Source organism: Aotus nancymaae, unplaced genomic scaffold, assembly GCF_030222135.1.
Source record: "Aotus nancymaae isolate 86718 unplaced genomic scaffold, 86718_ANA_hifiasm-v0.15.2.pri h1tg000057l, whole genome shotgun sequence".
Taxonomy (NCBI): Eukaryota; Metazoa; Chordata; class Mammalia; order Primates; family Aotidae; genus Aotus; species Aotus nancymaae.
In genome coordinates, this window is record NW_026988471.1 from 17,551,236 (window position 1) to 17,574,077 (window position 22,842).

At 39.0% G+C, this 22,842-nt stretch overlaps 1 long non-coding RNA gene across 1 annotated transcript in view; it reads left to right on the forward strand.

Annotated features, from left to right (window-relative positions):
- The window catches only part of LOC135269656 (uncharacterized), a 227,175-nt gene extending 210,944 nt beyond the window's left edge, over positions 1 to 16,231 (forward strand). The window contains exon 4 of the long non-coding RNA XR_010337893.1: positions 15,453 to 16,231. This is a non-coding gene — a long non-coding RNA (uncharacterized LOC135269656). The remainder of the gene's footprint in view (positions 1 to 15,452) is intronic.
- Positions 16,232 to 22,842: the final 6,611 nt, after the last annotated feature.

Consider the following 22,842-nt stretch of genomic DNA (forward strand, 5'->3'; position numbering starts at 1 on the left):
AATCTGCTGTCATCTTTGTTCACCCTTCTTTATATCCAATCAGATGTAAAATTTTAATAAATACCTAAATTAAAAAAAACTAAATAAAACCGTTCACATATATACATATATGCACACACATATATGTATATAAGTATATATGCATTTATGCATGTATAAATGTTGTCCTCGTCTGTCAACTCCCAGTGTCGTGGTTCTAGTTTAGGCTATTACAATCTCACACATAGTTTTTACGAATGGCCTCTTCACTGTTTTTTTATGCTTTCTATTTGGAATCCTCCAGCCATTCTTCCCATTGCAAGTAGAGTGATCTTTATGAAATACAAGCTAGTCATGTCATTCCCATACTAAACATTTTTCAGTTGACTTCTTGCTATGTTCTGGATGAGATCTGAACTTTTAATATATTTCATAAGACCATGTATTTAATGTCATCTCTTACCACCTCTCCCTTTCGACTCTGCTTTAAGCCATAATGAGTCATGATCTCTTTTTCTTAATTAATTAAACTCTTTCTCATTACACATCTCCAGGCCTTCCCCTTGCATAGAGTATTCCTGCCTTCTAGATAAGTCACAAGGAAGCCACCTCTCCTTAGTCCTTATTTATCAGTACCCCATGCACTTGCTGTTCCCTTGTCACCATGTGATACCATCCTTTGTGTTGCGTGAAGCCCTCTCTTTTCTCAGTGTGGCATTTTGATTGCATTATGTTGAATTTTTAATGTCATTTCATCTAGTTCCCACTAGATTGTAATTATTCTATTTTTATTATTTAATCCTCAGGACCACGCATTTGCTAGTTGACAGGTACTCAAACTATGAGAGCTGTTATGATTATTTGTATACTTGAAAATGATTTTTTTTTTTTTGCTACACGAACATACTCCAAAGAATATATTTCTATTACTTGTTGTCAAGTACTACTTTAGTGCCATACTTTTCTCTTGAAGTTTTTGATGTTATTAACATCAGAAGACTGTTACTTCCCTAAAAAGCTTTTGTGGTTTCACATCTGTTTATATACAGATGTGAAAATAAATATTACATTTATTTTCTAAGCATTTGATAGGTTCTGAGGATTAAGTAATGAAAATAAAATAATTAAAATCTAGTGGGGACTAGATTATTGTTATTATGTTCTATGTTAAGTTCTAAACTTGACACTTGCCTATCTAAGAACCTTTCAGTGGCTCCCTAGTGATCCCAGAATATGCTCTGTCTGCCATTTTCAAAGATTAGAACAATTGGCCCTGAATTAGTCTATCCAATATCCCCCAAGGAATGATCCCTCCCCCAATTATGGCCCCTCAAGAGCCATAATAACAGTAACAACCATCACCAATTTATTTATCATCAGCAGCTTAGAAGCTGTACATGTTCTCTTGTTTATTACTCACAGCAAGTCTGTAATATCAATGTAATTAATATTATTATTGCTGTTTAATGATAAAATGGGATTTAAGCAGGGTACAAAATACATCTACTGTCTTCATAAAGCCCCCATGAAAATGAATATTTTCATGAATATATATATATGACTATATATATGCCAGTAAATATTTTCTTCTGATAATCCTAATTTGTTCAAATGTTGAAAAGACTAGTTAAATGCATTTTTTTAAAAACTGTATTGTTAGATATTCTTTAGGCATGTGATACTGTACTACACTGCTTGGTGTAGTGACTAGTAGTCAAACTATGAGAGCTATCATGATTTTTTGTATACTTCAAAATGATTTTTTTTTTTTGCTACATGAACACACTCCAAAGAATATTCTTCTCTTATATGATGTCAAGCACTACTTTAGTGCCATACTTTTCTCTTGAAGTTTATGATGAGAGAGATCTTTATTAACATCTGAAGACTGATACTTCCCTAAGAGGCTTTTGTGGGTTCACATCTGTTTATATACGATGGAAAATAAATATTACATTTATAGAGACTATGTTCAACAAAATTATCTGAATTTTTCTAACTACATCTATAGTGGGAGGGGTAGAGTAAAACTTATCAGTAGACCTTTCCAGTTCTAAGGGTTTAAGAATTATTCCCCATTCAATAGTCCTTAAATGCAGTGTAAAGAACATAATCCTCTTTATGCTACTATCACTCTTCAGTTTTAACATCTACAAAGAAATATACAAATTTTCTTTAAGTACCAAACGTTTTAGCCTAAGCCACATTTTAAACTAAGGCATTTATTATAAAATTTCACTTATAATTATTAGTTTAGAGAATTTGTCTGTATTTGACAAACCATAGTCAATAAATATCAAATATGAGAAGGAACATATACTTTAAAGTATACTATGGCAAAAAAATAAAACTGGATTACAAAAATCACTTCAAGGAAAATGTATCTTGTAGGAAAATGAATCCATTGACTATGAGCTACCATTATTGTTGACAATAGTTATCTTTTATCATACAAAACAACTCAGCATTTTTGTTAGTGTTATGATACTGTTGGTACTTTGATAAATATTTTCAAAGTGTTTTTCAGGCATTATATTTTAGGAGCATACCTCCTTATTGATGCATGACATTATGTCAAGTCTCTGAAATTTTCAGCAAATGGCCAGTGGGAAAACAGCATTTAGTCAAATTATATATAATATTATAAATATTACTATTGCATATAATTTTTTCAAGATATTTACAAATGTTTAATTTTTAAGTAGCTAATAATATATTACTTATTAGCAAGTTAGTATTTTGTTTGCTTTTTTATCATATAGTGTGACTTTAGCACATTATTTGACAAATATATTCTATTTCACATTTTCCAATAATGATTACACATCAAAAAGCTTATCCATCATGATCAAGTAGGCTTCATTCCAGGGATGCAAGCCTGGTTCAACATATGCAAGTTTATAAACATAATCCACCATATAAACAGAACCATACTGATTATCTCAATAGATGCAGAGAAGGCCTTCGACAAAATTCAACAGCCCTTTATACTAACTCTCAATAAACTAGGTATTAAAGGAACATATCTCAAAATAATAACAGCTATTTACAACAAACCTACAGCCAATATCATACTGACTGGACAAAAACTGGAAGCATTCCCTTTGAAATCCAGCACTAGACAAGGATGTCCTCTGTCACCACTCCTATTCAATATAGTATTGGAAGTTCTAGCCAGAGCAATTAGGCAAGAAAAAAAAATAAAGGGTATTCAAATAGGAAAAGAGAAAGTCAAATTGTCTCTATTTGCAGATGACATGATTGTATATCTAGAAGACCCTACCATCTCAGTCCCAAATCTCCTTAAACTGATAAGCAACTTCAGCAAAGTCTCAGGATACAAAATCAATGTGCAGAAATCACAGGCATTTCTATACACTAATAATAGACTAACAGAGAGCCAAATCATGAGCAAACTCCCACTCAAAATTGCTACAAAGAGAATAAAATACCTAGGAATACAACTAACAAAGGACGTAAAGGACCTCTTCAAGGAGAACTACAAACCACTGCTCAAGGAAATAAAAGAGGACACAAACAAATGGAGAAACATTCCATGCTCATGGTTAGGAAGAATCTATATCGTGAAAATGGCCATACTACCAAAATTAATCTATAGATTCAATGCTATCCCCATCAAGCTACCAATGACCTTCTTCACAGAACTGGAAAAAACCACCTTAAACTTCATATGGAACCAAAGAGAGCCTGCATAGCCAAGACAATCCTAAGCAAAAAGAACAAAGCCGGAGGCATCATGCTACCTGATTTCAAACTATACTACAAAGCTACAGTAATCAAAACAGCACGGTACTGGTACCAAAACAGAGATATAGACCAATGGAACAGAACAGAGGCCTTGGAGGCAATGCCACACATCTACAACTATCTGATTTTTGACAAACTTGACAAAAACAAGCAATGCGGAAAGGATTCCTTGTTTAATAAATAGTGTTGGGAAAACTGGCTAACAGTGCAGAAAGCAGAAACTGGACCCCTTCCTGACACCTTACACTAAAATTGACTCCAGATGGATTAAAGACTTAAACATAAGACCTAACACCATAAAACCCTAGAAGAAAACCTATGCAAAACCATTCAGGATATAGGCATCGGCATAGGCATAGGCAAGGACTTCATGACTAAAACACCAAAAGCATTGACAACAAAAGCCAAAATAGACAAAGGGGACCTAATTAAACTCCAGAGCTTCTGTACAGCAAAAGAAACAATCATTAGAGTGAACCAGCAACCAACAGAATGGGAAAAAAATTTTGCAATTTACCTATCTGACAAAGAGCTAATATCCAGAATCTACAAAGAACTAAAACAGATTTACAAGAAAAAAACAAACCCATCAAAAAGTGGGAGAAGGATATGGACAGATAGTTTTCAAGAAACAAAAACATATATGAGGCCAAAAAACATGAAAAAATGCTCATCATCACTGATTATTAGAGAAATGCAAACCAAAACCACATTGAGATACCATCTCACGCCTGTTAGAATGGCGATCATTAAAAAATCTGGAGACAGATGCCAGAGAGGATGTGGAGAAATAGGAACACTTTTACACTGTTGGTGGGAGTGTAAACTAGTTCAACCATTGTGGAAGACAGTGTGGCACTTCCTCAAGGATCTAGAAATAGAAATTCCATTTGACCCAGCAATCCCATTACTGGATATATACCCAAAGGATTATAAATCATTCTGTTATAAGGACACATGCACACGTATGTTCATAGCAGCACTGTTTACAATAGCAAAGACCTGGAACCAACCCAAATGCCCATTGATGATAGAGTGGACAAGGAAAATGTGGCACATATACACCATGGAATACTATGCAGCCATAAGAAATGATGAGTTTGTGTCCTTTGTAGGGACATGGATGAATCTGGAAACCATCATTCTCAGCAAACTGACACAAGAACAGAAAACCAAACACCACATATTCTCACTCATAGGAGGGTGTTGAACAATGAGAACACATGGACACAGGTAGGCAAGCATCACACACTGGGGTCTGTTGTGGGAGGCCAAGGGAGGGACAGTGGGGGTGGGGCGGGGATGTTGGGGAGGGATAACATGGGGAGAAATGCCAGTTGTAGGTGACGGGGAGATGGAGGCAGCAAACCCCATTGCCATGTGTGTACCTATGCAACAATCCTGCATGATCTGCACATGTACCCCAGAACCTAAAGTACAATTAAAAAAAAAATCATGGAGAATCAAAACTTCCTGCAAGTGACCTGGCATTTTCTAAGATTTTTTCTTCCTTCCCCTCTTCTCCTTTATCTTTCTTTCATTCTTACTGTTTTTAGTAAAGTCACTTGACCAACTGCCTTCTGTTAGATCATAGTTTATTCCATTGTATTTAACATATTTTAGTTTTGTTCCTTAAAGTGTGATACATGTAACCTTTTCTTATTCAGGACTTAGCAAACCCAAAGAAACTTTCTGAAATTCTAACTGCCACGCAGCCCTCAGTTGGGTGGTAATTAGATCATTCTGTACTGCACTAACTTATTTAGTGTTTTCATTCTCACAGGAGCCTGCAGGCCCCACCTGTCTGCTTGGGAGAGACAATCTCATAAAGCTGCCAATACTATGATTTAGCTGAATACATGTTTATTAATAAATCTTTCATCATATTATAATCAAAGAGTTCATTCAGTTTATGACTCACCTAATGAAGGATTTGGGGTGTCTGCTCATCAGTTTGATATTTTTAAAGACAAAGTTAGGGGTGTGTCATTAGTGTGTGTTTACCCCCTTGGCTCAGGTGAAAAGTGGAGCAGGAGAGGTGGTAAAGAAAATAAGATAAAATATTCATTAAAAATAAACTTGTAGTGTGAACCACATACACATTAGCTTTGAGCATAAATGTCTTGTGATAAAAAGCAAAATATTTTAAGTCTAATGAGCCTCTGGGATCTACAACAGTTCTTTATCAAAGGCCTTTTTCAGTGGTGTAGCCAGCCCCATTATCATCCAAAGAATTTGATGTGGTTCTCTGAGTTATGGGAGTGTAATTATTAATATGGTGTGACTGAAATTCAGAACTTTCGAGGGCTTGCAGTCCATTAGTGTGCAATAATGGACATTCATAGCACCTTTCGTGACATTAATGTTATGTGTTCAGATCTCAATTTTATGATTTATTTGTGGTTAAGATTACAGTTAGTCAAACTGTTTTTTAGTTTTCTTTCTTAATACATTGAGGGTAGATATAATTATTATAATCTCAGTATATGCTTATTTATTTGAAAACAATTGTATATATTTATAGGGGTACAGTATGATGTTTCAATATATGTATACATTGTGTAATTATATAGGACAATACATAACCTCCAAACTGAAACACACCAAAGATTTTAATGAATGAAAAACAAATATAGTGATATTATGTATGTATACATATATATACACATAATATTTACACACACATATATGTATGTATGTGTATATATATATGTGTATATATATATATATAAAAAATTGACTAAAGCTGTAAAGTAGGTGACACCTTCTGCTAAGAGAAGAATTTTAAAATTGTTAATTTCCCCAGGAATTCTCTGCCCTGTCAAAGCTTTTCTCTGTGGTCCAGTGCTCAGCTGCCATTGGACTGAGATCCAAACAAGTTTAGGGAAAGAGACAGTACACTGACCTTTGTTTCCTGTTTCCTTCCAACTCTAGAGCAAGTTCTATTTCAGCTCCACAATCAACAAATAGCTCTGAAAACCAAAGAGGCCACACTGTTGGAAGTCAGAGAGAGTAAGGCCAAAGAGAAGTCCCAAACGAGGGAATATAACATCTTCTCATTTCCTTGATAGAAATTTCCAGCCTTCACACTCATCCATCAGGATATCCTCCTTCTCTGCTCTTATCACTCAGATCTTTTCGGCTGTTCCAATGTCCACCTGAAGATGACACAGCTGTATCAGGCTGGCTGATCTTTTATGTTGTGTCTGCATTCACTGCTTTCTCTATTTCCTTTCCTTTGTGATATTTTCAGCATCAGGAAGCTTCACTCACCTTGACCATTGTTTTCATACATTCGGGTTTTAGACACAGGATTGTTTAATTTGAATCCAAAAGGATGGACAGGAAGGAAAGCAGACAGTGGAGATATCATTCACTTCCTAACTGAGTCATAACATTCTACTTTCATGACTTTGTCACACTACAGAAAAATGCAGGGCATTCATTTGAAGAAAGGTAAACAGTGAGACTGTGACATGTTATCTTATTCAGGGTCTTCATTCAAAAGGAAAAGACTAAGCTTGTTTTTGGAGGGGATTTTTTACTTTTCTGATTGCACATTCTCCTAATAAAGCCCAGATTTGGCTCAAAATGAATGTGCAATTTCTTAGCACTAAAATTATTTCATGAGTTGCCTAAGTATTAATAGAAATCACTCATTGCACTGTTTTGATAATAGGTCTGCAGAAATTAAGCTGCCTGATTGATGCTTCAACATTGCTACTGAAACTTTTGTATGTGTTTGTCTTGGATTTTGTTTTATTTCCTTTTTGTGCAAAAGCTCTGGTGCTGAACAGATCTTGTTATGAATATTGGCTTGGCCATGTACCAGATGCATAGCTTTGGGCACCATAATGAGCTTTCCTAAGTCATGGTTTCCTCACTACTATGTTGGGGATGCATAAATGTATGTTGTTTAATGACTAAATGAGAAAAATATGCATTAAGTGCTTAATCCAATGCATGGCACATAATAAGCATTCATTTAAGATAGCTGCTATTCCAATTAGTGTCTATTGGTGTTGGGTTTTCTAGACTTTACACATTCCTTAGATCACTACAATATGCATGTAATATAGTCTGCACTCCAGGCATCCATAGTTATTTTAATTATCATGTCAATAATTTTTATTATTTGTGTTTCTTTCATATGCTATATAACTTTTTAAGAAAAGAATAATCTCAGATAATTATATACATTATTAAATTTATAAATACATATATATATACATACATCTATATATTCTGTATATTGTTATGTCTGACATCTTAAAAAAAAAACTTTTCGGTCTGGGAAAATACTAGCCAATACTTAGGGATAACAAGAGGGCCAGCCTCTGGTTCACACACCCCAAAAAGCAATACTCCTCTACCTTCATCATTCCAAAGCAAGGCAACAGGCAACTAAAGACGACCCTTATAGCTTAGAGCCCTGAGCATTATTTAAACAAGACAATCCTAAACTGCTAACCCCACCCTGTCTTCCTTTGCTGAGGAAACTCCAGTAAGGACTGTGGCGTAAGTGCTCCCCTCATTCCTGACTGCTGCCTCCTGACGACATTGGTGCTTTCTCCAGTGTCCTTAAGTAACATGCAGCGACCCTCAATCTGGGACCTATGAGTGTGCTATATTTCTCCCTTCTAAGCCTCATTTTTGTTTCTTCCGTGGGTGTACTGACCATACTATATCCCACATTTACAGTTTTAAAACAGGTAGCATGCAATAATTTCTCCCAAAGTCAAAAAGCATTCTGTAGTGTCATATCACCTATAGAAGGGCTGAAGTCAACAGCTCATGTCTGTCCTGGTGCTGGTGATCCCTGAGGTATATTGCCTGCTTCAGCATCTACCATCCAACCTCAGGTCCAAGAGGAGATAGGTTTGCCTCAGGCCTACAGCTTTCTTGGCGCCATATCCTCTGTGGTTCCCCCAGCAGGGATTCTTAGATGCTCGTTTTCTTATATGCTCTTAATGGCTTGTTTTGAGTTCAGCTACCTATTCAGAAGGACCAAAATAGGAGAAGAACAAGGTGATTTCACGACTTAATGACTACCTTAAGGTGTCCTGAGAAAATGATTAGTAAAGAAAACTACTGACATAAAAGCCCCATCATGCCATATTAGGAATTGGAGTGAAGTAGGGTTCCCTCATGAGGCATGATGAGAAAGTTGGGCGGGTAGTACTTTGGGCTTATATTGGGAGTGCATGAGGAATGGAAAGGATTAAAATGCAGAGTCCATGCTTCTCAAACTGCTGTGAGACAGCACAAAATTATGTGCATAATGGATTCTTAGTATACACTTACTGGATTAATTGATAAAATCTTTTCCAAATCTCCCAAAATTTCACAGTTTAGAAGTTTGCCATGTCTACTCTAGGTTCCAGCATGTCTTACTAAGATGGTTATTGTCTTCAGTCGTACTCAGCTTTTTAAAAGGAGGGTGATCTCTTGGGCTTTGTGGGGAGGAAGCAGAAGAATGAGAAGTTTAAAATGTGAGAAAAGGTTGATACAAGAGAGGTTGTTTATGTATGAAGTGAAGGAGGTGCCTGAAGGAGAGTGACCCCTACCCGATAGCCAACAAGAAGACAAGTACCCCATGCTACCACCACAGGGAACAGGATTCAGTCAGCAACCTTAGTAAATTTAAAAGCAGTGTTTTCCTCACAGCTTTTAAATAGGAACCCAGCCTAGCTAACACATCAGCCTCAGTCTGTGAGACACTGGGAATCCAGCCGAGCCTGGGGAAACTGTAGACCTAAAGAACTCAGGTACAATACGTGGCTATTGTTTTAAGCAGGTAACATGGTAGTAATTTGCTATGAAGCAATGAAAATCTAATAAAAGAGGTTATCAAAAAATTAGTGAGCATATATTAAAACTACCATTGTAATTAGTTAATTTTAGTGAAGATACTTTGAGGTTATGCAAATATTTTATTTCCCCATTTCCAATCTTTGTGACTTCTATTTTATTTTGTTTTTTGTATTTGTATTGTCGTACTTCATGGTTTTCCAGTGTGATGCTGAATAAAAGTGATGAGAGAAGACACACTTGTCTTCTTCCTGATCTTAGGGGTAAAGTATTCATTCATTGTCACCATTAAGTATACTGTCAGCTATAGACTTTGTGTAGATGCCTTTTATTAAAGTAATTATCTTCAATTCCTAGTTTTCTGAGAGTTTTAATCATGACTGAATGCTGCATTTTGTTGAGCGTTTTAGATTTTGTGTCTATGGAGATAATCACATGTTCTTTCTTTTTTAGTCATTTATATAGTGAATCTCATTGATTTATTTTTGAGTGTTGAACCAGCCTTGCATTTCTATAATTAATTCCCACGTGTTCAAGATGTAGTTTCCTTTCAAAATATTGTTAGATTTAATTTTATACCTTTTTTTATTATCTTGACACTATATGAGAGATATTTTTCTGTAGCATTGTTTTCTTGTAATACTTTTGTTTAGTTTTTATATTAGAGTAATCCTGGACTTATTAAATGAACAGAAAAGAATTCTTTCTGCTTTTATATTGCAGAAGAAGTTGTGTGTAATGACAGTATTATTTTCTTAAATGTTTATTGGAATTTGCCAATGCAATGTTCTAGTTGAATGGTGAATGTTGGTGAATGTTTCATCTACTTTTGAAGATGTATTCTGTTGTTTTGGGTGCCACTATTTTTGTTTTGATTTCACTCAATGCGCCATGTACTTTAAATTTCTCTAGAGACAATTTGTGTCTAGGATGGGGGGGTTAACCAGAGCAATGTCTATATGATTCTGAGATTTAGTTCTTATTTTTGTGTCTTAGGCTCTCTTTGCAAGCTCTTCTTCCTCTTTAATCTTTCTCTAGCAGTATTCTTCCATTACCTGTTTTTCCAAGGCAGCTTAGTGGTGATGAGGTGTGATTTCTGTTGTTCTAATTAAAGCTTGGTCTTAGGTTTGTCCCAAGTCCCTGGGTCTTAGCACTGTAGCCCTCTCTGTCCTCTGCCCTTGTCCTGGTTCAGCTAGGGATCAGCACATTAACTCTATTCCACCCCAGGGACAGGATTGCCTCCACACACTTTTTTTCTTCCTTCAGCTGCATTGAGGGTCTTCTATGCCTTAAGGCCATAGTGTTGCCCTTTTCTCTCAAATAAAGGCTTCTATTTTATAGTGTGGATGGATATAGGGTAAGCATCCTTCTGTGGGGCCACTGTTTCTGTCATTCAGGTCTGCACCATGATAGGCCCTTTTTAGGGTTCTTTTTGATCTTCTCAATGAGCACCTGGGGAATCTATGCAGAACAGTCTGAAAATATTGTGAACTCGCCTAATTTCTGTGACCCTCACCGCCCCCCCAGAAGTTTACTCTTTCCTACCAACCTGCACTTCACCTATGCTAACTTGTCAGCTATTCAACTTCAACTCTAATTATTGACTTTCGATTGTATCTATCCCAGATGAGTACATGTTCACACCTTCTCTCTCCCTGCAGGCACCATCTCTCTTACATATTGTGTCAGATCTCTGCTATGTGATGGGTTTGGAAAATGCCATGAATTTGAAGTTAGCATGGCCCTTTTTCATTGCTTGAATGCTGCTTTTTCAGCTGTCTATATCCTTGGGCTAAGGTTGAAGGCAATTACAGTTCACTGACGCCATGTTTTAAGATTCATTATTAGCTATTATTCATTGCTTCATTCATCCATTCATCTATTTGAACAAGACATTATTTTATTCTATTTGTATTTATGTCACTACCACATGTTCTAGGAACATAAATGCAAATGGAATAAGACTGTTTTCTCATTAACTTACTGTCTGTGTGGAAAGAGACAGCCTAAAGAGCAAGCAGTTATCCTAGAATGAGATCCAAGGCATGTGCACTGAGGGGGCTGATGGAACTGAGATCAGGGTAGTGTTGGTGCTCTTCAAAGTGATCAAGAATATGCCAGGAAGGCAAAAGTAACAAAGTACAATTTTTATTTATTTTTTTATTTTTTAGTTGAGATAGGGGCTTACCTGTCACCCAGGCTGGAGTGCAGTGGCACATTCATGGCTCACTGCAGCCTCTACCTCTTGGGCTCAAGCAATCCTCCTCCTTCAGCTTCCTGAGTAGCTGGGACTACAGGTGCACACCACCATGCCCAGCTAATTTTTGTGGAGATGGGGTTTCTCCATGTTGCTGAGGTTGGTCTCAAACTCCCAGACTCAAGGGATCCACCCACCTCAGTCTCCCAAACTTCTGGGATTAGAGGTGTGAGCCACCATGCCTGGCCTAGAAGTGAAGTATAATCAAAGGGAACAGAATATGCAAAGCACAAAGCATGAAACAACCACAGATTTTTGAAATTTTAAGTGAGATAGTGTTTCTGAATCATAGGGTATAGATTTCTAAAGAAGATAGCTTTGGTTGAAGAAAATATTATACTGCTATAATATTTCAGGCTATTGAAATATTCTTTATTTTTTTCTTTGTACTAAGCTTTTTATACAAAGACCCAAATTCTTTAGAAATCTCACCCTTATGCCATCCATTCTCTATTCAACTGACACTTTTCGCAAGTGCATAAAACCACCTAAATTTGCCCTTTTGCCACCATTAAATAGCTATGGAAATTTATCTATTTTGTCTCTGCCTTAATATGCCCGTCTGTCTGTTGAGATAACGGTCCTTTCCCTGGTTCCCTCACAGGACTTGAGTGAAGATACTGTAAAACCAAGGACAAGAACACACTGTAACAAACAAAAAATGCCCTTAAAATGTGATGCGAATAGGTTTTTACCCATCCCAAGAAATATTTTCTGAATTCCTGGATTGATTAAATGCTGCTTCTCTGTGCTCTCATAGTACCCTTACTTACATCTGTTTTATCACTTATAATATTTTATTGAAATTATCTGTTCATGTGCGTATTTCCTCCAGTAGACAATAAACTGCTTAGATCCAGGAACCACAGCATATTTATCTTCATACTTCTCGCCCTTCAGTACCTATTACGTATCTGTTTTGTGAACTGACATTCATCAGTAAAAAAGTTGTGTCTCTCCAGAAGCGGCTTAGTTTCTTGGGGTTTCTTTGTGGCCTGTATCACCTTCTATTATGTATAAGGAGAATGAGTCGGGCTCCCTGATGGCCTTGCTGGGCAGCACGATGCTGCCTGTTTCTGTAAAGACATCACCCATAAAATCTGTGCAGGTAAGGAAAATTTTATCTCTCCTCCAAAATAACCACGATATTTCTGAAACTCCTTAATATCAAAGCTTCTCATCTCCTGAATAGAAATTGGATGAAATTCAAATAAAACCATAAAATGGCAGAGCTTCAAGGGTCTTTAGAGATTGGTAGTAAATTCTGTTCTGAAAATAGTTGTTGCCAGGAGGCAGAAGAAGGCTATGAGAGAAGTAGACATGATAACTTGCTGAGGACAGGGCATGAAAGAGGAGGATCCCATTCTCTCATCTTTAGTTTTTCCCCATTTTGCCAATGGTCAACTTTAGTTCCTTCTGTCCTGTAAGTCTGAGAATAAAGTATTCCTAGTCTGGGTGTAACTGAGAGCTTACAGCATTGCTAGACTTCAGTAAGACAGAATTTCCTCAAAAGACTACCCCAGTAGGACCATAGGCATATGAATTAAGTACATGTTTGGATGCTAAAGACCTGCTTTAACTTACTCAGGTCAAGGGTATACATTTGTTCTGTAAATCCATGAAAGGCTGCTTCAGGGTAAGAGAATCAGTGATGGTGACTGAAAGAGTCCAGGGGTTCCCCTCTTCCTTCTGTGGGTTACTCCATAGGCCCTGGATGTGTCAGGACCTGGTTGGCTGGGATTCTGGAGACACAGTTCTGGAGAGTTCAGTCTTGGGCCTGAGTACACCTTTTATGCCTCAAAATTTAAGTCTTAACTCCAACAAGGGCGCTGTAGGCCTCCCTCCCCACTCCAGAGCTGTGACACAGGAAAGGGGCACACCCCAGGGGTCATAGCAGAATTCCAGGAGGCCTCCAACTGCTTGGCAGGACGCCCAGCATGCATTTCTTTCAACCAGAGAGAGAAGACAGATCTTTGTGGGAACGAGATTCAGAAACTCGGGAATACATTGGAACTAGGCCAAATGTTGAATCCTGAAAGAAAAAGAGAAATTCCAGGCATTGGACGGATGTCCCTGGCTGGAACAATTGAGTTACATATATACATGTATGTCTATATATACTCACATGTGTTTATGTATATGCACATATATTTATGTAATATTTCATAATTTGTAATATTCAGACATATAACAGTTACATTCCAGGAGGTGGATTCAAACAAAGTCTTCAGGAATCTGAAGATTTTGCCCAATGATCTTTAAACTCTGTCATTGGAAATTAAAACTGGAAGAAAACTTAGAAATGAACCCTGGCCTTCCGCTCCTGTTTCGTGGATGAGGAGAATAAAGCCTGGGGAAATGATACTACTTACTGGGCATGATGTGGGAAGAACTACTGGGAGTTTTTCTTAAATTCAGGGCAGAGAAAGCCTGATGCTCCTCACTTCATTTCTCTGTGTGAGCCCCTCTGGGTCTTATGACCGAGGGCCCTTGTAGCCTAACCTGTGTGTGTAAGGGCTTACTCACACAAGATCTCTACTTTTGTGGAAAGCCAGGACAACTGTTCACTTCTGCATACATCACAGGAGGAAGCCGGAGTTCAGAGAGTGTAAATGATGCATCCAAGATCCTCTAAGAAATGGAGGACACTGGCCAGGTGTGGTGGCTCACGCCTGTAATCCCAGAACTTTGGGACGCCGAGGTGGGTGGATCATGAGGTCAGGAGATCGAGACCATCCTGGTTAGCACAGTGAAACCCCGTCTCTCCTAAAAATACAAAATTGTAGCCAGGCGTGGTAGCACAGGCTTTTAGTCTCAGCTACTTGGAAGCCTGAGGCAGGAGAATCGCTTGAACCCGGGAGGAAGAGGTAGCAGTGAGCCGATATTGCATTACTACACTCTGGCCTGGGTGACAGAGCGAGACTCCGTCTCAAAAATAAATAAATAAATATATATAAAAGAAATGGAGGACAGTGACTTAAACCAAAGACCATCTGCCTCTCAGTCCATTACAGCCTCTCAATGGGAAATAAAACCAATTTTAATTGGGTTAGGAAGCCATGAGTGTGACTGCCCTAGGCTTCTTGCCAGGCTCTCACTATGGTCCCTGTAATTTGGCATTGTCGATTCCTTAGCATTGTGTAGACATGGCCGGCGCCCTCTGTGTGCTTTCATTCTTGCTGGTCCCTCTTCAGGGCATCTCCTTTCTTCCCACTCGTGAGTCCCAGCTTATAGGCTCCTGGGTTAAGACTTGACAAACCCCTCTTCTTTCTTGGAAGAGAAATTGCTTTTGTCTTCAAGGTTCTTTTAGAAGCTTGTGTGTACCTCTGTTTCAGCAGATATAAGCTAGGCTATGCTAGAATCACCTGCTTCTCTTGACTAAGGTGGGAATGTGTGCAAGTCTTCATGTGTGCTCTGCATAAGGCCTGGAACATCAAAGGTATTCAATACACATTTGATGAGCAAATATAACATGAATATTAGCCCAGGAACATAAGTTCTTTAGAATCTAAAAAACACTAACTACATAGTACCTTGCACAGAGTGAATGTTCCCAGAATGCTCCATCAATCCAGACCTTGACCAGCATCCTCTTTCTTATTGCATTGTCCTCAGCAAGTGACATCTGTCTTTCCAGGTTGCTGCCATCCTGGTCGTCTGTCACTCTGCTCCTCCACTGGCCATAATGACGGAGAACATCAGAGGGGAGAATATTTTGATGGAAAATATTTCAAATGAGTGTGACTACAAAAGTGTTTCAAGAAGAAATCAAAGATGGGAAACTGGTCTCTCCAGAGCTCACCTAAAAGTCCTTTTACAATGAAAACCCTGAGTGCATAGTTGATGTGTTTGGCAAGGGTCTGAATGGATAGACAACCATGGCTTTAGGCTATTTCTGTTGGTTTTGTGACCATGATCACAAGCAAAGCTATAAATCTTACAACATAGAACACTCTGTGGTTCAAGTGAAAGCTGAGGGCTGGAGGTGGAGAGAGCTTTCTTCCAGATCCACTTAATGGTCTAAGACTCAGCTGCTCTTTGATCTTGGAGTGGAGATTTGGTTTTCGGAGAGAGTACACAGGTGGCAAGATGTAAACAAAATAACATCCCAGGGCCTTCATCAAGTCTTTGGAAAACAAAGTGGAAACATGGCTGGCTCCTGAGCTGACTGGATGTTAAATAATGACTCTGACACATAGTGAAGTCTTCACACCCTCAGCCATTCATGGGGGCCTATGACAAGGCGATGCACTTTTAAAGGGTTCACTGGCTTTTCCCTCGCCTGACCCTAAACCACACTTATTTTTGCACATGAGGCTTTAGTAACGAAAGAGAAAATGTGCATCTCTACCCTGGGTTTATTACTGAGCCTTTCCTTGCCATTCTCAAGATCCATCCCAGAGTGAGTTCTATGGGATCAATGTGGGAAGAGATTTAAAAAAAAAAAAGTAGTTGATCTTTCTTTCTTTCTCTCTTTCTTTCTTTCTTTCTTTTGTTCCTTCCTTCCTTTTTTCTTTCCCTCCCTTCCTCCCTGCCTCCCTCCCTCCTTCCTTCCCCTTCTTCCTTCCTTCCTTCTTCTCTCTCCCTTTCTTTCTTTTCCTTCCTTTTTCTTTATAGAAAACAAGAACACAAGAAAGGAATGGGTTTGGGAACTCTTGTCTTTTTCCATTTTACCCTCATGGAGGAACTGAGGCTGGAACTGTTTCTTGAAAACCTGTCCTGTCTCTGGCCCCATGCTCACTGACTTTTCTGGAACCTCTACCTAGGGCCTCCAGTGCCTGGCAGCAGCTTAAAGGGAGAACTCTGTGCAGAGCAAAGGCAGGCTTTATCAAGAGGTTGGCTCAGATGGGGCCAAGCAGTCAAAGGCAGAGAAGGAACCATCTCATTCACCCACCTCATGACCAGAATCCTTTCTTTTACTCGGGGACTGACTCACTCCTGGCCTCACCCCTGTTCTCTTATGAATTCCTTTAGAGCAAGAAACAGTATTTGTGTATTTTCAGAAGTCAAGGGCCGGTGTTAAATGTTCCTACCTCTGAGAGAAAGCACATTGCCTTCCTCATTGTCATGCTGGGGAAGAAACCCCAGCTCCTCCGTGTGCTCAAGACTCCAACCAGGCCTCCTCGGTGCCAGGTTCTCATCCGCACCGCACCCCTGAGAACAAGCAGCAAGGCTCAGCTGCAGTTAATTTTCATTTGCTGTTTGTATATAAATGCTTTTAGTACTTAAACTAAATTCAGATCAATTAAACTAATGTTGTTTGACATAATATTCCTTGTTCCAAAATCAATATCCCTTCATTTGACAGACTTATTCTTGAATTCAGGATGTTTATTGTTCTTAAAGCTTACCTATAGACCTGGCTTTTGTCTTTAATGATATAAAACAGCTCTTCTTCACATACTGTACGCCAGTGTGTAATGGGGCTCAAATTTCTCTGGTAAATATCTTTAATTGTACCATCATGCCTTTTAATCTTAGCAGTACATGACCACTCTTTCTTTGTCTCCATTTGTCTCCTTAGTATTAAATACATTCCTTTAGTGGTATCTGTTTAGAAAGAACTGGGGTGAATGAAAGAGCCAGGCTGAGATTTGCAGTTTGGAGCTCCTTCTTTCCAAAGAGCAGGGCCAACAGAGCTCTCCCAGGCTGGCTATTTAACTGTGGCCACTTATTCTTCGCCAGACCCCCAACTCCCCCTGTGACCCAACCCAATCATCATCAAGTAACATGTAGCTACTAAAACGCACCACGTTTTCTCATTGGTCTTTCCTCTGTGCCCTGCAGCTCTTCTTCGCCCTGCTTTTGGCTCTTATAAATCTTTTTCTGTTTTCTCTGGCCTTTGTCCAGAGACAGGCCTTGCTTGGCTCTGGGGAGAGAAGCTTGAGGGTCATTTATCACTTGAACAGTGGGAATAGGGGACTGAACGGTAGTTTTTTTGCTGTCACCATGGCAAAGGTCTGTGCACAGTTACCTAATTGGAAGAAGCTGGCCCAGTTCCCATAATTGCCCCACCTTGATAACTGCCCAGCTCAGACTCGCTCACTTCATGACAAAGGAAAGGATATGTGGGGAGGAAGGACCTCTTGGTGATAAAACAGGAATGGTTTGCAATGTTTTTCTTTTTTTTTTCCAGGCTAATATATTCTTTAAATTAATAGTTATTGAAATGATAGAAGCTGGCATTTGTGAGAGCTTTAATCAGCCTCTGAAATACACCCGACTTTGCTCTGTGACCAGCCTTCAGACAGGATGAAGCCTCATGAAACCTGAGCTGGGCTTGCTTGTCTCAGTCTTCCTACTGGAAAGGCTCCTGCAGCAAAGTGTGCCCAGACCCTAGGAAGGAAGCCGCTCCGCCCCACTGCACACCCCCCGCCACATGCACACATATACACACACATGCAGACATACACACGCCCCACATACACATGCGCATGCACACACAAACACACTACATGTGAATACACATGCACACACATGCACGTATACACACATACTCTTTTTTCTATAGTATTTTTTAAAGGAATATAGTTTGAGATCACAGAGATTTGGGTGAACTCAGGAATCTATATTGGTGAGGTTCTGGGGGAAAGCAAGTGAGAAAATAAATGGTTTTTGCTACTGCATTTTGTTTTCTGTCAACCATGGACACAGCTTGACTTTCATTCTGCACAAAAAATGTGACTTCATTCTCCTAGGGATTGGTATCTCTCTCTATTCTCTTTGCTCTTTTTCTCTCTACTCTCACATTTGTTCTTACTTCTCATTTTCTTCTCTTTCTTTTCATCCCTCTGCTCTCCACTTGTCTTCTGTATCCCATCTGGAATAATATCCTGTGTGTTTTGAACATGGATACAGTAAATCTTTCATAATGGTAAGCTGGATGTGATGGTACTGGTTAATACACGCTGCAGGGAAGAGCTTTCTGACAGTCCCTCTCTTCAGCGAGCCATGCTGCTTCCCATGGGATACCTTTGATCATTTCCTTGGTGACTGCACCTGGCTGCGTTTTATTTTGATTCCTCCAGATTTCCATTCCCTCCAGCTGATTGCCTTGCTCTTATTTGATGGGTCCTGTTTCTGTGGTGATTTATCCTGGTCCTGAGAGGAGGTACTGCCCTGCCCCATTCTGGAGAGAAATTTCTGAAGGCCTTTTGGCCTCTCCCTCAGCTCCACCCTGAGAAGACTCTCAGCAGAGACCAGGGTAGGAGGCCCTGGGTCTAGTCAGAGAAGGCAGTGAGGGTGCCCGGCTCTCACCGTCATGACCTAGGAAAGATCAGGAAGAGGAAAGCCTGTGCAGAAGTTGATCTAGAGATGTGTCTCCTATACCACACCAGGAAGGAGAACCAGGGCCTGTTGCCATCCTTATACCTCACAGATGGTAAGTGGTTGCATTTATGTAATTCTCAACACTGCACATAAGAAAATAGTGTTTTTTAAATGTTACTTAACCTCCACCACTTCCACGTGAGATAGGAAGGGCTGAGATTGTCATGCCTGTTTCACAGATGAGGAAAGTGAGCCCTGGAATAGTGACTTGTGCAAGAAGGAAGAATCTAGTCCTAGTTTCCATAATTATCCCACCTTGATGACTGTGCCCAGCTCAGACTTATGAAAACTGTTCTCAGCTCAGAATTATGGGAACTGGGGCCAGGTGGCACAGTTATCAAGGTGGGGCAGTTATGATTCTTCACTCCAGATTCTTCACTAAGGTCACTTGGTGAGTATGTGGAGGTGCCCTGGGCTTCCCATGCCTCTTCCATGGCCCCTCCACTGTGTGGTATTGCATCCCTTTTTGATGTAGAACCCCCATTCTTGGTCTCTGCCATTCTTTTTGCTTCCCTTGACCTAAAGTACTTGACGTGGGCTTACATCTTAGAAGAGGCTTAGCCTTGTCCAAAGCCAGGCCTTCCCAGAATGCTGGCCAGAGGCTACCAAATGCCTGAGTGAGGAGGGACACTGTTGGGACAGGCGGTCCAAGGAGCAATGCAGTGGAGCAGCCCTCAGGTTCCCAGGCAGCAAATGGGAGCCTACCACGTGGTTCTTATGTCTTAATCAATGTAGTGCTTGATTTATTTCTGGCTTTAGAATTTTCAGGGGCATATTTGGCCTCCCTCATAATCCCTGGTTTAGGATTCTACTTACCTAACATCCGCTGGGTGGAGATACAGTTAAATAAGATTGGATTGCACATATAAAATAGCCTTGTTCAGCATGGGGCACTTGGGAGGCCCTAGGTAAATGTCAGACTGAGTGCTGCCTAGGGGAAGATTTGCAGGTGACGGACTAAAAAAGGTGGAAAGTGGGGATACCCAACTCTAGTTTAGAAGATAGTTTTGTGCTCATGTTCACTTCATTTGGCTGTCTCTAAAATCTGGTTGGTTGGTTCAGAGACTCTCAGAAGGGCTGAAATTTGAAAGAGGTGGAGTTCTTAAGGGAATTCCACTTAAAGGAATTTGAGTAACATACCAACTGGACACTTGGTTTATCCAGCTTCTCTCTGTATGAGGAAACTGATATTTCAAAATGATGTAATGAAATCTAAGGAAAAGCATAAAGATGTTAAAATATGGATCATCTCTAAGATAATTAGTTTTAACTCAAATTCAAATTTATCTGAATACAACTTTAAAAACAATTGTTAATCCATTGTTTTATTTCATCTTTACCACAGCCCTCTAATGTAGCATTATTATTGTTCCCACACTGTGGATGCAAAAAATCTGAGATTCAGAAAAATGAAGTGACTTCTCCAAGGCAGATTACAATTGACACGTTGCAGCCCAGCTGTACAGGATATCCCCCTCCTCTTTCTTTCACTTAAGCACTCACACCTGATAAAGATGTCAGACAGATAAAGAGAACAGCATAAAGTCCCCATGAGTATTTGAAGAGATTGATATCAAGCTTGCTTAATAATGAAGTTAATTAGACATCATCTTGAGATCAGTCTTTGGTCACACCCTTAATATGATACTGGGCATCTAGTTCATATTATATGGGTCTTAGGATAAAGAAACTTCTAAACAAATGTAATATATTAACTTTTAAAAGAAGGGAGAGCTTAATAAAGAAACCGGAAGTGTGGTTGGAAGCAGGGGAGTGGGCGATGAATATGGAGAAACAAAATGAATACCAAGAAAGAGTGCAAGTGGAATGAATGTTCTCTTAGTGATTTCCACGAAGGATTTGGTGTTCTCCCTGGCAGCTCAGGATTGCAAAATCCAAAGCCAGATGGGCTTGTCTTTTGCATTTATGGACCATCCTCAATCCCACTCAAAGTTTGCCTTCCAATAGCTTCTCATAGCATACTTGGCCTGTAGCACTGTTCTCCTTTAATTATAAAAACCCAGTGCACTATTAAGAAAAAGCCATGCCATATGTTTCTGATTCATTTAGAATTAAGCCCACAGCCTGCTGTTAGCTAAGAGAAAGGCAATATTCAAGAACTCATTGTAATATGTAAGCAATGTTAGCAAGAACCCTCGTAAGAAACAAGTTTAGATTTTGCTGGGAATAGTGAAAGTATGACTCCTGAGCGGTTTGGGTAGGATTTGGAACTCAGCCACCGTGAACTGCAAAGTGAGGAGTGCATTGTGAAAGGCATAACTTCTTCAGTCTCGACTGAGGATCAATCTTTGTCAAACTGGAGTTAGTTAGGTCTCAAGGGAGCAAGGGGAAGTTGTAATTTAGGAGAAAAAGAGCTGTTACCTAGGGCTGCTATTTACCTTACAGTAAATATGGGGGAATAGTGGTTAATAAAATAGTTTTATATTTTTCCTTTAAGAAAATAGCCCTAATGTATGAAATACATCAGTATTCAGGCTTTAAGACAAAACAATAGACCTTGTGATTTAATTTAAGAAATGGAAAATAAGAGAGCAACCTTGTTTCTCTTTCCTTGTTTGCAAACTTTTTACCATCTAGTTATTAATTGGGTCAGTTTTTGAAGGAGGAGTATTATCTTTACTGTGAACCATTTTCCCCTTTGGGCTCATTATGTTAAACATTGCATTTAACCCACACCTTAGGAGAACAAAGTAATATTTCTGTTGGTTTAAACTGTCAGATTGACTCATATAATGGAAAACTGGCTAACTGGAAGTGGGGGAAGATATTTCAGTTAAAACAAATATCCCCAGGAAAAGATTAGCTCCAGCCTATTCCCAGCAGCAAACTTCGGTTGCCTATCCCAGGTGTGTGGAAGAGAAGAGGTTGGCCTGCTGGAGGCTACTACCATGAAGCTGGCCCTTCTGTCTTCTAACCTCACACCACCTCTTATCGAAGAGACCCTGAGCAAAATGGCGAAGAACTAAGCAGTTGGTTTCTTGCCTCCCAGCTTTTCTTTTGGTCCTTTGTGCTAATCTAAATCTACTTTTTGCTGTATCGTGTGTGTGTGTTTGCTCGTGTGCTGTGTTACTGTGTATTTTTTCTCCTGAATGACAACACAAATTTAAGTTTCCATGTGGAATAAGACTTCGTGACATCTTATGGGAATGTTAGACCTTAGACCTTACCAGTATGTGGTATTATGGTCAGAGCTCAATAATAATTGCTGAATATCATTGAAAGAATCTTCAGTGTGTTAAAAAAGGGTGAGACACAGGGTGGAATACTGGGTAATAGTATATTTAAGACTTTTGCCACTGATTAGTCATTAGGTTAGGTCTCAGGCCATTTGTGAAGTAGCCGTAAGAATGGTTACTTCCAATTGTTGTGTAAGAGTTAATGAATTTATGTATATGTAAATCTAGACATATAGCAGGCATTAAATAAACAATTGTTTGTTTGGTTAAAAAATCGGAATACAGTGTTGCATTTTGCATAAAGTTGAGACTACTTGGGTTTAAATTCTGACCATTTAACTACTGATTTAGTTAAGTCACTTAGCATTTCTAATTCTTAATTTCTTCATGGTAAAATAGAAATAATTTTACCAATAATTTGACTCACTTAAAGGATTGTTGAAGGATTAAATAAGTTTTTGTGGGTCTATATGCATATGATATTGAGTAAGGTCAAGACCC